Source organism: Tribolium castaneum, chromosome 7, assembly GCF_031307605.1.
Source record: "Tribolium castaneum strain GA2 chromosome 7, icTriCast1.1, whole genome shotgun sequence".
Taxonomy (NCBI): Eukaryota; Metazoa; Arthropoda; class Insecta; order Coleoptera; family Tenebrionidae; genus Tribolium; species Tribolium castaneum.
The window spans coordinates 16627819-16638726 of record NC_087400.1 but is presented as its reverse complement, the minus strand read 5'-3'; the positions used below and the strand labels follow the sequence as shown (position 1 = coordinate 16638726).

General features: G+C 34.5%; 1 non-coding gene across 1 annotated transcript; it reads left to right on the top strand.

Moving 5' to 3' along the window:
- Positions 1-2059: 2059 nt before the first annotated feature.
- On the top strand, positions 2060-2151 carry Mir11646 (microRNA mir-11646). The gene has a single exon (NR_161904.1). It is a non-coding gene; the product is annotated as a microRNA mir-11646 (primary transcript).
- Positions 2152-10908: the final 8757 nt, after the last annotated feature.

Genomic DNA, 10908 nt, shown 5'->3' with positions numbered 1-10908 from the left:
TTTATTTATGAAGTCACACATGAGCTCGACTTCTGTTTCGCATACATAGATGACGTTCTCGTCGCATCAGAGAACTCTCAACAACATTTGAGGAAACTGTTCACACGCTTCTTAGACTACGGCGTTGTAATTAATTCTGATAAATGCAAATTCGGTCAATCAGAAGTAACGTTTCTGGGATACCACATTTCTGACAAGGGCACCCAACCTCCAACCGATCGTGTCCAGGCCATTTTAGACATGAAAAAACCTTCGACTTTGAAAGAGCTGCAGCGGTTTCTTGGCATGGTAAATTTTTACCGACGTTTCATTCCACAGGCAGCCAGAATTCAAGCACCGCTGACACAACTCCAAGGGGGGCCCAAGGCCAAACAAAAAGAAACAATCAAGTGGTGTCCAGAAACAGAAAACGCATTCGAAGCCACGAAACGATCGCTTGCGAACGCTGCACTGCTGGCACATCCGTCCCCAGAAGCCCCATTGTCAATATGGTAGATGCTTCCGATTCCGCAATAGGCGCAGTTTTGCAACAGTGGAACGATCAGGCATGGCAACCTCTAAGTTTCTTCACCAGGAAACTGTCAAGCACACAAAGAAAATACAGCACATTTGATCGTGAATTGCTAGCTGCCTACACTGCGGTAAGGAAGTTTCGCCACAACGTAGAAGGCAGGTCTTTTGTGATTTTCACGGATCATAAACCCCTCATCTATAGTATGAATCAAAACCCGGAGAAAGCGTCACCCAGGCAATTTCGATATCTAGACTTCATAAGCCAATTTACAACTGATATCCAGCACGTTTCTGGCGCCTCAAACATCCCAGCAGATACTCTCTCGCGAATCGAAACGGTATCAGGTGTTCAGATCCACTTCTTCAAACTTCCAGAACTTGCAAAAGCTCAAGAAGACGACGCCGAGCTAAAACATCTTTTCTCCTCTCAGAATTCATGCTCCCTAAATAAATTATATTTTCCAGAACACGCCTGTTCTATAGTATGCGACACGTCCACCGGGACAATTCGACCTTATCTCCCCGAGGCCTACCGGAAACAAGTGTTTTATAACGTCCACAACTTGTCGCATCCAGGTGTGAACGCAACAACAAAAATGGTGAAGCAAAAATATATGTGGCCAGGCATCGACAAAAATTGTCGGACTTGGGCACGGCAATGCATTTCGTGTCAACGCTCAAAAATTACCAGACACACCAAATCAAACTTTGGCTCATTTCCAACGCCAACAAACCGTTTCCGACATCTACATCTGGACCTGGTTGGGCCATTACCTCCATCTCATGGGTACAAATATGTACTCACCTGCATCGACAGGTTCACCCGCTGGCCAGAGGCAATTCCTATAAAGGACATATCCGCCGAAACCGTGGCACAAGCGTTGCTGCACACATGGATAGCACGCTTTGGAATTCCCGAGTTAATCACCACCGACCGTGGCACCCAGTTTGATTCCGAACTTTTTAGAAATATGTCAAAACTGTTTGGAATTTGCCACTGCAAAACAACAGCGTATCACCCCCAGGCCAATGGGATGATTGAAAGATTGCACCAACAGCTGAAAACCTCGATCAAATGCCACAACACTGAAAACTGGTTTGATTGTCTGCCTCTTGTGTTATTGGGAATTCGCTCTGCAGTAAAAGAGAACATTAAATCTAGCGCAGCTGAAATGGTCTACGGGGAACCCTTAAGCCTGCCAGGCGAATTCTTTCATTCTCCACAAGAGGAGTTGACTTCGTCCGTGCTCGACCGGCTACGCCGAAAAGTTCAAGATTTTGTTGCTGTGGCCCCGCAACGACATGGGCTTCCCAAACCTTCGTGCCACTGGAGCTAAAGACATGCTCACACGTTTTTATCCGACTAGCAGTGGCAACAAAAGCTTTCCAACAGCCATATGACGGTCCTTTCCGAGTCATTCGGCGCAACAACAAAACGTACGAGGTCGATGTAAACGGACACGAACAAACAATCACCATTGACAGATTGCGCCCTGCGTTTATTGCTGCGGAAACCAGTGCGCCACAGGAAACAGCCGCAGAAACTCCATGTTTGACTCCACCTCCAACCGCGACCACATCCAAAACCACCAGGACCATGGGGGTGTCGCTTGTATAGAGAAAGAGGAAACATGATTTAAATTTCGCGCTATGTGCTCACCCTGGACTGTCAACAATGTCAACCCATATAAGGCATAAAGCACAATTAGCATGCGCAGTTTTGTAAAACGGTTGACAACATTGACGGTTTATTTAAAATAATGTTTTTGTGTGTCATGTGTGCTCGTGATTCTGGCTTTGGTCGTGAACATGTTGTCGTTTAGGTTGGTTCTTGTGTGAAAATCGCGTTTGTCTCATCACGGAACGCAATTATTCAAGAATTCAATTCAAGAAGTCAGAGTGTATATGCCTTCAAATTCCCCCTGTACCTTCGTAAAGTGCACTTTAATTGTTATGTGAGACTGGAAGTGTTTTATAAAACGGAAAAGTAAAGTGCTAGTTTTGTGGACTGTTAAAATTAAGTTGTGCATGAGAAAATTACAATATGTTTTACTTTAGAATGTATTTTGCACTACTATAATTAATAAAACCGTTTTTTTTAATAGTGTAAATTTGTTAGTCCCGTGTTTAGTGCTAATAATTTTACAGGTTGTATATACAAACTTTGGATATATTTATTCAATTTTTGTATAAAACCAGTAATGCAAACTAATAAGGGTACATACATAAAATACGCAATGTTCAAATTGCGCACGGTTTTTCAATTTCCAATATGGTGGATTTAGTTTCTCACCCGACCGCACGTAGCGCTATCAGCATTAATTTGTATCCTCAAAATAACACGGCGCTGTCACTTCTTAACCTTTATATTCTTTGCCCCTGAAGGTCGATACAGATTATGGGTTCACAGGTAGGGGTGGGGCAAAGGGGGGAAACGGCTGAAATAGTTCAATTGCAACGCGCTAGAAGTCGCGTCAGTCGCAAAGAAATCTGTAAATTTAAAGGAATCTGTAACACATTGTGCTAAAAGTAAAGAAAGATCACTTAAAATAATCGACATGCGCACACATCTCTTTTTAATGTTTTGATTTAAAATAGTCGAGTAAGTTATTTTTTGTCTGCGTTTTGTGGCGACATTTTGTTTTCACTAAATTCACAGTTTTTCTTGTCTTGTGTAGTGTTTTTGAGTGTTTTTCCATTCGGACTTTTATTTTGAACTGATAGTGCGTGTCTAATTAGTTTATAATTAAGGTAAACACAATTGAAAGATGACAAACAACTAATTGTGTGATTTTAGTTATTTAAATTTACTGATAATTGTCTTCATATTCCACTAGTACTTAAGGAATCTTTCATTTTCATTATTTAAGGTGAGCATAATTAAAGTGTAAGACACATCAAATCATTGTGTGCATTTATGATTTCAGTTAGTTATACCAAGGTCTTCTAAGAAAAACCATATTTGGATTGTTCTCCCTCGTTCTATACAATCAGGAGGGCTTCTGCTTGCGTGGTCAAATCTACCTTTAGGTGAGTTTTATTTATACCCACAATATATTACTAAGGCATATATATATATATACATTTGCGGAATTCGAGATCACTTTTTGTACATACATGCGGAATCCGAGATCTTGAGATCCGGAGAGCGGATCTCGGAACGAACAGACCAGTTTTTCGGCATCTACGGGGTCCAGAGGTGCAGGAGACGGAATATTAGCCGGATCTCATTTTCCGCATTTACACCTAGATGTATATCATTTGTAGTTCTGAGTTTGATACCCTAGGGGTCGCGTCGATCGTTTTTGTATAAAACTTAAGAGGCACAAAAGACCAAATCAAGATCTGAAAATGGCAACACCGTGTGGATCTCGAATTTCGCAAAAATACCTCAAAATGTGTATATGGGTGGATCTCTATTTGTGCATAAATGCTTTAAAAGTGAATTAAATTATAACACAGGAAAGTTGATTCCGTAGATCAGTCTATGTGTACCAACGATGCAATAGATGGTTTAAAATCCCAACACCAATTGATATAATGATTGTCAAAATTGAATAAACAATTTAGCAAGATGCAAAATTATTTTTTTGATATTTATTAACACTCTAAAATTGAATTTATTGTTTATTATTGTTATATTAGGTGTTTACTTAACAGAAATTTAGAAACACTTTAGAATACATCCCTTTGGATTGATAAATAAAAAAATGCGTTTTATTGTCATCCTGGTAAATGGTTTATCCTATTATGCTTTTTAACAAAATTTGGAGCTACTTTTAGCAAATATTAAATACTAATGAAAAAAATTGAAAAAAACGTTAACATCTTCTTTTTATACGAAATGATTTAGTTTCCACTTGGTGGCAACAAATAAATTTGAATGAAATGTTGACTTAACAAATAACGATATTTTAATATTCAAATTTTCTGAACAACTAAGGCGATATTGTTCAGCAATTTGTTGTGGGTAAATTGTGCTTTAACGTTAGATAAGGAAATTATAAACAATTACTCGAAAAGATATCTGTTTACACCAATATAACAGCCTGAAAGTTGAGCGGCATACTTCGTTAATATTTTTAGTTTTAATTATTTTTAAGCACGTAGGAACATAATTTTTAGATACACATATTTGTAGTAATCTCCTTAATCTTAAAAAAAAGAATATTGAAAGAAATTGCCAAAAAAATAAGAAAAATTCGGAAAAATTGTAATCGACATCCCATTTTAGTAAATAATCTCGAGTAATATCAGTAAGATGCAGAAGGGAGATTTTTCTCAATTTTAGTCACACGAAGTTATTGTTAAACGAAAACATTCTATTGAATAAAAGATAAACATCCTTTTATGACACAATTGATTATTTTAATCTGGTTTATTGACAATAATTTTAAACTTAATTGTTATAAAATAAATAAAGATATTTCCGATGGAAAATAATAATATTTCTGAGAAAATAAGTGATTTTGAATAGTAATTTGTTGGACCTAAAGCTTTGCTAAAGAATTTGTTAAAAACAACCGAAAAAATAACCATTTTTAGCTATTACTTATTAAATAATATAATGGAGTTCTAAAACATTTATTTAACTTGTTTTGTTGTCTGTATGCTTTATATTTTACGAGTCAGATTTGAGAGGGTTTTTGCTTCAGCCACTAAATAACAATTTATGGACAACGATCATTATAAACAATTATCAATATCTCGGCTCCTAATTGAAATATAAAATAAAACCGACGCTATTTGATAAAGCGGAGAATAGCCTAGGATGGATAAAACTAACCCCCATCGCCTACATTAACAAAAATATTGACCTCTGAAAAATTTAATTTGGAATATTTTCAATTTCCAAGAATTCTGAAATTTAACGCATGCGTTCTTCATTTATGAATGTAGAAAACGTGTGTTCTCTTATTAGTCTTCATCATCATGTCTTCAAGAATGGAAGGCCATGATGACCATGATGGTGAGTATTAACACTGCACATAAAAGATCTAAACCAGTTACGTGATATTTGTTTTTATTTGAAAAAGTTTAGTAAACATTTGCTAGTATCATTAGAATTATTCTCGTAAATGAGATTGAATTCAGATTAAATGTAGGTCTTTTCAATTTATTTCAAAACCTTTGTTTTATTATTTATTGTTAACACATCTTATAAACAATTAACGATATCTCGGCTCCTAATTGAATTAGAGAGATGAAACCAATGCCAATCCATAGAGCACAAAAAAAACTAGGGCTGGCTTGGTCGACGTTTTTCCAGCGGCTGTATGGACATCTTCGGGATAAGAATGTTTACCTCAATATAAAAAACAACGCGAATTTTAACTTTTTGTGGATTTGCAGTTACAATTTTTCAAAGCTTTTAATTGTTTTTCAAATATTAACAAAACTTAAATGTCGAACCAATATTTCTTGCTACATACGTTACAGAATCATTCGTTTTAGATAATAATACTCGCTGTTCATTTACGGAGGATTCTTGGGACTCTATAAAGGATCCGGAGTATTTCCCGCCCACGGAAACAGAACCTCAATTTCGTGTGAAATATTATAGATTAAAATTAGTGAAATCCAAATATTGAAATTAAATTTTATTTTAGGATATTTTTTCATATCCAAGTCTTCTTTTAGAATCGGTAAAAACGTAGATTATTTTGTAGGTGTTCAGCGTTTTTTATTTTCTGAATGTATTATAGAAAAGCGATGATAATGAGCAGGGTTTAGATGAGGGGGGTAACAAGTCGCCAACAATAAATATACAGAGTGTGGTTACCTTTCGTGACGGGATCAGAGTTGATAAAACAGAAGGTAAAAGAAACGATACAAAAGAAGAAGAAAGTGTTTTGCCTAATGATGAAAATCAAGAGCTGTTTTTGGCTGATTCGGAACTTACAATTTACAGTGCAAATGAGGTTATTAATTATATTGGGGAATTTGTAGTCATTCTCATTTGAATGTACATTTTTAATGTTTTACTATTCAAATTCAAAAGTACAGCTCTCCAAAAGGAAACAAAGGATATGGGATAAACGCGATGTTTGCTTATATTGTTACGAGAATGTAACAAATTTCAGTCGTCATATATTGAAAAGACATATGTCTGAAGTGTCAATTCAGCAGCTCGAAAAAATGCCCAAAGGAAGTATTGAGCGAAAGCAATTCATAGCTATGCTCAGAAAAAAAAGGAAATTTTTTATCACCTGCACAAAACGAAATCAAAGTTGTTAAAAGACCTGTTAAGGAAGTGGATCCATCAAACATTCTTCCTTGCGTATACTGCAAAGGTTTTTACATGAAAAGATATCTAAAACGTCATGTGAAAACATGTCTACAACGACCTACCACCAGTGGTGCTGAAGACTTTAGGACAGCGGATGCTCAAAGTTACTTAGCATTTCGAAGTGTTGATCAAAAGTTTATTGATGAACTTAGATTCAAAGAAGGCATTTTAAATATGAGATGCGATAATATAGCTTTTATCGCCAAATCTGATCCACTAATTTTATCCTTTGCTGCATTTTATGCAAAGCGCCATAGGCATAATCATTTGAATAAAGTGACAAAAAATAAAATCCGAGAACTGGCGCGCTTGTGGAAAGACATGAAAAAATATATTAACGATAAAAACTTTTTTGCAGCTCTTAAGCCTGAAAATTTTAAATACTTCGTTTTAAGCACGCAAAATATAACCGGTTGCAATCACAACTCTCAAAAGTTTGAAAAAGCACCATCACTAGCCCTCCACATGGGAACTACGTTAAGAAAAGTTTGTGAATTTGCGTTCTCAGAAATTCAACAAAAAAATCATATTTTTATATCAGGTTTGGACATTTTAAAAAAGACAAAAGACATAAAGGTGTTGAAAGAGTTGATCAAAAATAATTGGAACGCAGAAGTAAGCAGTGTTGCAAATGAAAATCTAGTTGAAAATCAGTGGAACAAGCCAACTATTATTCCTCTAACTTCAGATATTAAAAAACTCAATGACTATGTTAAACTTAGGGCTGAACAATGTGCCGACAAATTAAAAAAAACAAGAAGATGACAAAAAATCTTTCAATGATTTACAAAAATGCTGCTTTACTTTGCTAATTACTTTGAATCGTAGACGAATTGGCGAACTTGAGCGATTGGAATTAGAAAGTTACTTAAAGAAAAATAATGATTTAATATCAGAAGAACTTGAACAGAAATTGACGGAGACAGAAAAATTTCTTTTGAAAAAGTACAAGCGTATTCGCATTAGAGGCAAACGTCACAAACCCGTACCTGTTTTAATTTCCAAGGAAGTACAGGAATACATAAATTTATTATTGTTAGTACGAAAAAATTTCGTACCTGAAAGTAATGCTTTTTTATTTGCAACATTAAAAAAAAACAGCCCTTTAGACGGTTACGCTGCATTAAGATGGTTAGCTCAATCATCAGGTGCAGAGTATCCTAAGGCATTAACGTCAGGCAAATTAAGAAAACACATCGCGACAATTTCACAAATTTCTGACTTATCCTCTTCCGAACTGGAACAGCTATGTACATTTCTAGGACACACTATGACGACTCATCAAGATTTTTATAGGTAGGCAATAGTGACTATTATTTTAATTGCTACTAACCAGTAATGATCAGGTTGCCTCAAGAAATTTATCAAACTGCAAAATTAACAAAACTTTTGCTAATATCTCAAAACGAATCAGTTGACGTAGACGATATGAATCAGGAACTTGGCTCAGACGGTGATAACGATCAAAGCGATGATGACGAAGTGATCAATGTTGTACCAAGTACAAGTAATGGTTCTGGTAACTAGCATTTTTTTTTAATTTTTGTTTAAAAATTTATCGAAAGGTGAAGGTATCGGCCAAAACTTGAAAGAAGAAATAATAACAAATTCAATAAATGTTGATACACGGAGTGAACAGAAGTCAAACGGAAAAGGCAAATCTAAAAAAGCGAGCCGTTATAATCTTGATGATTCAACTGAAAATCTCAGTAATGGTAAAAACAAATACAATTTGGAAATAGTTTAGTATTAATTTTATATTTATAGAAACAACAAATCCGCAAGTGATTGAAACTTCAAAGAAAATTGTTCATCCTAAAGTTAGATGGACCAACGAGCAAAAGAAAGTGACAAAAGCGTATTTTAAGCGCAACATTCAGATTCGAAAACCACCAACTGAGTCAGAAATTGAGGAATTTAGGAAGAAATATCCAATAATGGAAAATAAGGATTGGAAGAAAATTAAAGTATTTGTTTACAATGAATATTCCAAAAAATAATAACTGTTTTGCTGTAATATGAATAATTTTTTGTTCTGTTTTCAAACTAAGTTGGTTTAAGTTAATTTTTTTAATGAGTTTATTGTGAGAGAGTTTGCTTTTAATTTAATGCGATCACTTGTTTTTTTGTGTTATTTTTTATTGTATTACAATGAATTTGTGTTTGAGTTTAATTTTGTAATTTGTCTTATAATAAAAAAAGCTTCTTAAATAAATTTAATTATTATCTCAGTGTAAATTTTTTTATTTGTATTAAAAAGTTTGGGCTCTGAGAACTGCCATTGGGTATTTATTGTGGATATGTGCAGATCGTGAATGTTTGTGTCTTCCTGGCATCATCTTAAATCGAATGAAATTTTTTTAATACTTTCCATAACTGACAATATATTGCGAGCCGGGCGTGAATGTGTTCTTATCTAAGAAAGAAATTAATTATTAAAAACAAAATAAAAAAAGATATAAATTACCGACATACTGTTTAGCGAATCTGAGATTTGTGTATATAAAATAAATTGTTAAGTGACAGAAGTGTATAAAGTGAGATCCGTACTATTGGCAACGTTGTATGGATCTCGCTTTCCGCAAATTTTTGCTTGTATATACGTATATACACAAAGTGATCTCGAATGTCGCAATCTGGTACTGACCTCGAATTGCTCACTTTTGAAAACAACTTGAACTTTTTTGTTTATCAACATATTAGAAAACCAGTTTTATATACACGTGTATATTTCTCTTTGTATTTTAGCGCGCCAAAATTTTTCCGGCTAAGTCCATTACTTCGAAGGGATCTCTAATTGAACAAAAATACATGGAGCTCTGATTCCGCATAAAGGACTATATATATATAATATATATATATATATATATATATATATATATATATATATATATATATATCTTTGTCTACAGATTCTCAGGAAACAGTGGGTGAGCAAAGTAAGTCTTTTTTAAGAAAAAAATTGAGTTTGTTTTGTTACATTTTGTGTTTTAGAAACTCCTCCGTTAGATACTACTGAAGAGGTGGAGGACGAACCACTTCAGTTTGTAAACTGAACCTATTTAGATGCTTGATATAGAAAAATATAAGTGTAGTTGTGAGTTCTTATTGTTATTATTTATTATTTGAATGATTTGTGTATTGCTTGTTTTTTTATGGGAAATCATGTTTTTGGGCTTACAATCATAAACCTGAAGTACTTGTAGTTTTAGTAATCTTTAAAAGTTTTTATGCATGCTAGTGGCAGTAACTATCCACTTCTGTTTCTTAAATTTCTGTACAATTATATAGAAACATAAAGACATTAACCTTGATGTTTTGGTTTTGGTACTTTTGCTCTTTAGCTTCTACATGTCTAATTTTTATAAATAAAGGTTTCTTTGAATTGCTTTTCTATGTTCTTATGCTTGTAGCAGTTCGATCAGTGTGGTGTAAAGTGTCTATTAAATATTCCAAAACTATAAAAACGCCAATGTCGCATTTTTATCAATCTTATTTTTATTACCATCATAGAGTCATGATAATTATTAACAAATTAACATTTTACAGGCGATATTATTGAGCCGCCGGTCGAACCATCTTGCGCTGACAGCCCACAATTGGAAACGACCGAGTTTGTTTTACGACGTATGTAAATTTTAGCCATCATTTGCATGTCGTTTTTTCAAAGTACAATGTGTTTTTAAATGATTCTCATCTAGTTAACTTTGAAATTGGTTTACATGTAAAAAAACATTGTGCCGCTCTGCTCAATTTAATTCCCTGTCAATAAATGTCAAAACTCATTTGTGAAATTCACCAATTGTCAATTAATTTTAAAAATTTCGTTAAATTGTAACTAAATTTTTACACTGTACAAGAAACCACTTTTATTGTCGTAGCTTATTTCCGAATTAGAGCCGAATGGTAATATTCGGTGTCTAAATGCCTGTCATTAATTCTATTAAGCGGCATTTCTGATTTTACATGGCTTCACAGACAACTAGATGAGAATCATTTAAAAACAGATAGTGGTATTCGTTATTGATAATATCATGGAACCACAAAATAATTTGGAAAATTTTACAGGTGATAATATTGAGCCACAACCTGGGCCATCGTGGGCT